This window comes from Pundamilia nyererei, unplaced genomic scaffold (assembly GCF_000239375.1).
Source record: "Pundamilia nyererei isolate P.nyererei 1_Seehausen unplaced genomic scaffold, PunNye1.0 scaffold00050, whole genome shotgun sequence".
Classification (NCBI taxonomy): Eukaryota; Metazoa; Chordata; class Actinopteri; order Cichliformes; family Cichlidae; genus Pundamilia; species Pundamilia nyererei.
The window spans coordinates 1,570,336-1,575,016 of NW_005187451.1; the positions used below are offsets into that span (position 1 = coordinate 1,570,336).

Genomic DNA, 4,681 nt, shown 5'->3' on the forward strand with positions numbered 1-4,681 from the left:
CGTTGTGTCCTTATCTTTTGAAAAAAATCAGCAGTCTACTTCTATTTTAACCCTCTCCATCAGCTTCATGTGTATCTTACAGGCCTCACTGAGGAACTGATGGAGAACACTCGTTTTACCTTCTCGCAGTCACTCAGCCTGAAACCATCACCTGCTGAAAGCCTTCTGTCAGTGTCTCCACCATCTGATTTTCATTAGGAGGTTGGCATGAGGGTTAATATATTTCTGCCACCTGCCCCGCTGAAAGAATATTTTGGTTGCTGCACTCATTCATGCATTCAGGCTGGAAATGTCTTAAAATTAATCTTTCAAGGTTAATTCTTTATTTCATGATCGACTGGCTAGTAAACCTGTAAATCACTGCTTTTTTAAACACTTGTTAAAGTTAGAGCAGAGAGTTCTTATTAAAAAAAAAAAATTCTCTTTTAAATCACAGACATCATTAACTGTGCTACAGCTAAGATTTACTCTGATGGTGACATGAGATGATAAATGATTGAAGCCCTGAGCCAGTCCTGATTTCTTTACATTTCCATGAAAATCAAAATAGATGCATTGATTTGAAATATAGTGGAAATATATGCATACGTCCATGGAAGTAGAGTAAGGCTGTATGAGTCAGTGTTTGGTATAAGTAGTGTTCAGGAACAGTTTTCCAGGCTTCTTGAAGGACATTCAAAGCTCTTCTTTGGATGTTGTCTGACTTTTGTTCTGTTCTCTGATCAAGATGATCCACATTGATTCAATAACGTTGAGCTCTGGGATCTGGGGAGGCCAATCTATGACTGCATAACTGCATTGGCAGTGTATTTGGGTCATTGTCATGCTGAAAAATTAAGCTGTTGGCAATCAGATGTTTTCCAGATGGTGCAACAGAATCTTAGAATACTCTTCAGCATTCATAATTACATCAGTTTTAATGCTTTAATGCAAGTGCTCCAGTACCACTGGCTGAAATGCAGCCCCAAACCACGGCAGAGCCGCCACCATGTTATACAGACAGCTGCAGACACTCACTCTTGTATCCTGGGCCAGATTATCCAGTGGGTATTCTGGGCACATGCCCGGATGTACCTGATGTCTCTGGTTGATTAAAGTAGTCTCTATTTTTCCACCTGATTCTTTCCCACTGCACTGCTGAGGGTAGTCTCTCCCAAAGTCAGGTAGCTAGTGAATATGGTACTTCAAAAACAACAGAAATAGACGTGGTTAAGGCCTACCTCTTAGGAAAATTCTCATTTGTTTAACCAGTTTGGGAAAATAACATTGCAGTTAACTTGAAAGTTCTTTAGATGTTCAATAAGAATACGTGGAAGTTAATTTGGAGGTTACCTCCCAGTGGATTTATGAATTAAAATGTTGGTTTGATCTCAATAAAGGAGCCATGGTGAAAGAATTAAACCCAGAGGATATTTCTGTTTTACAATTATTATTATTATTAATTTCTAAGTGGACACATCCCAAAAATGCTTTTCCTGAGAAAAGTTCCACTTCACTATATTGGCATTTGGCTTTATTCATTGGGCATGAGGTACTGGTGTGTGTAAAATGTTTGCAGTTTTGTCCTGTTATACAATATTTGAAATGTAAAAAAACAACCAAAACACCACATTTTCAGAAATATTTGTGGGTTTTTTCTTGTTCGTTTGTTTCTTTGCACTACTTGAACACCAAAGTGGCCCTCCAATGAGAAGACAGTGCCGGCAGGGGCCCACAGCTCATTAAAGTTTGAGGCCCCTGGTTTAAATTAACAGCTGCAACATCTGTTGTGGAAACAGAAAAGTGTCTGAGTGGTAATATTTACCGTTTCCCATTTAAAAGTTGCAAAGGCGACGCTGATGGAGAATGAAGAACAAAGACAGAAATGATCAGCGTTTAAATGCTTCAGTTGTTCGTTGGCTGAACTTTGACGAGCTGTTGTTGAATTTGTTGTACAAACGCATAAAGGGTTCAGGTTCCTATTAAATTGTATATTCTCGATTTTGTGGAGAAGTGATCCAATGGGCTGCCGGTATACACTATTAAACCCGCCTTCTTGTGGTTGCTATGCCTACTCCGCGTTCCTCTCTGATTGAAGGGAGGAGTAGCCAATCAGCGCTGAGCTGGGAGGGAGTTTGCGCTCACACTGGAAACTGCCTGGTGAATTTCTACTACTAACGTCAAACCGCTCAGGGTCCGCTGAAGAGTCGAGCCCGCTGAAAGCCCGGGGATGGAAAATGTACGATAAGCTGTGTCTGAAAACTCCGTGCAGGTGATACGTTCTTCCTCCTTCCTTCCTTCCTTTGTGACATTCACTGCAGGCAGAAATAGCCTAGAAAGACTGCGCTAGTGCACCGCTATTGAAAATATCGGGCAGTAGTTGACACGCTTGTTTGACATATGAAGCGAGGGAAATCCAGCTAACGCTGAAGGAGAAACTTGGGTGAGACAAGTACGTGGGTATAAAATGTAAGCTATGGCCAGAAGCTGAGCTTTATCTTAATGTTTCCGCAGAAACACTTTGTTTTTGGTCCTGCTAACATAAATGTGTTTAATATCCTGTCTCGCACTGAGAGGCTGTTTCTGCTCTGTGATGCTACTTTGCAGTCATTTGAGTGAATTTATTGCCACAGGGTTGTTATTGGGAGTTGAACTGCTCGATGGGGTTTCCTGCATGCTGAAGCAGGTTGTCTGTCGTTGTGATGATTGTTACTAGACAAGTTTATGCAATCATGGAAACCTTTGACTTATAGGCCGGTATTGGTACTGGCGTTTAAGAGTTTAAAATACTGTATGCTCGTACAGGTCTGTCTGTGATAACCTGAAAGCAGCTGCTAATATCAGCTGCATGTGCGTGACCAGCGAGGTGGATCAGAACCAGTCCTGGGTTTAACTGCTGGACATCACAGATCACACACCTGCTGTGGGGCTTCACTGACTTGACTGCAGATGTTTTGTCCTAGATATCCTCTGTCAGTTCTTAGAAGTGTGTCAGGCTTCACCGAGTGACACCTAACTTAAAGACATATGAGGGAATTCGTCTAATACTTCGAAGCAATATGGACATATTCTCTGGGCTGTGAGGTACATTTCAGTTTGCATGTCTGTTTTGTAGCTTCAAAGACACTAAACTGAGAGATGCAGCAAGATATCAACACAACATGGAAATCAGCTGATACTCATATTGGTTATCTGCAAATATGATAGCAAGAGCACTTGGCAGTTCTCCTGGACAGATGGGGAGATAAATAACAAAAATATTGGACCGACAAAAATCAGCATCAGCCGGTGGCCAAATGGCTACTTTATCATGTTAAATGTTGTGTTGGCCCAGAGTTTCACAATGAGTGTAATGTTTGGAGCTTGTCGTGAGTCTCAGTCTCAACTCAAGAAAAATACATATTGGCAGTTTCATAATGTCCTGATTGTCGGTAAACAAGCAAACCCACATGTAAATCAGGTCCACCCCCTCGCTCCACGTCCTCTCTGTCACTCTGTTGACTGCTGTCAAATAAAGGTAGCTCGAGTGGTGTTAGCCTAACCTTGAACCCACTTTGCTTGATTCTGGAAATGCATCATGTGAAACACCTTCAGGTGCAAGTAAAGGCTCATTTAATTTTGTTGCATCACTTTTGAGGTGCAAATCAACCACTGTCTGGTTGCACCAAAGAAACCATTGTGTGGAAATCCCCGTTTGACTGATAGACATTCTCGCCATGACTTTATGTTAGTTTGCAAGCATGTATAGCGTGAGCCGCAGTGTTTGCAACCTCAGACTGTAGCACAGCTGTCTTTCTCTGTGTGTCTTTGAAACCAAGTGGCAGGAGTTGAGAGTTGAAGGCTGCTGGGATCTTTTGATATGAGAGGTAAACAACACTCTCCCTTGTGCCTTGACTACAAGGAGAAGGTTCTGTTTCCTCCTGACTCTGAGTCAGGGTGAGTGGGATGCAGAGAAAATACTGAAAGGAGGTGTTTTACTATCATTAAATAAAGTATAATGCAGCAGCGTCGGGAGGAATGGATTTCTTTTCTCGATTCTTTTGTTTACAGACGTCATTAGAATGAATTGCGTTTGATTGCTCGCTGTTCATTCGCTCACTAAGCTGCGTGTTTTCACACCCCCGCACCGATCTCTGCCTAAAAATCTGATTGCACATGGACCAAAAGTTCGATCTCGATGTAGAAGGACGCGTATACTGGTTTCAACATAAATGACGATGCGGTCTAAGTTTGTCATTTTTATTAGGCCGTTTGATGTTGTGGGTTTATTTTGGTTATTGACGGTGTGTTTCTTTCTGGGAGTCTTAAGGTCGGTATGATATCTAGATTCATGCGCACTGTGTTCGGTCAAACTGCTGGCATCATCATTGAGTCTTAAATCAGCTACGTTGGCATTCGTTGAGTAGTTGCTTGTGAAGATGCTGATGTTTAGCTGATTATGTGACGAAGGCTTATATCACGGCGGTTGCAAAGAATCTCTGCTCTTCCCACAGAGTCTTCACTCTGTGTTGAAGGTCAAGGTCATACTTGTCATTTTAGGTGTCATTTTTCCAATTTTAACCAGAATTGTTACTCATCCTTGAGTATTGTGTGATCTTTACTGAGCTCTGCACACAGTCATCACCTAATGGATCAAGGTGAAGGTCACGCTTGAAAATTCATAGTTTCACATAGACTTGGATTCTGTTAATCAGAGACAGAT

The 4,681-nt window shown here is 41.7% G+C and overlaps 1 protein-coding gene across 1 annotated transcript in view; it reads left to right on the plus strand.

The window, feature by feature from the left end:
• The first annotated feature begins 2,083 nt into the window (after nt 1-2,083).
• Nucleotides 2,084-4,681, plus strand: part of fcho1 (FCH and mu domain containing endocytic adaptor 1) — a 58,873-nt gene continuing 56,275 nt past the window's right edge. The window contains exon 1 of the mRNA XM_013910852.1: nt 2,084-2,251. The gene's annotated coding sequence lies outside the window, so the exon portion shown is untranslated. The remainder of the gene's footprint in view (nt 2,252-4,681) is intronic.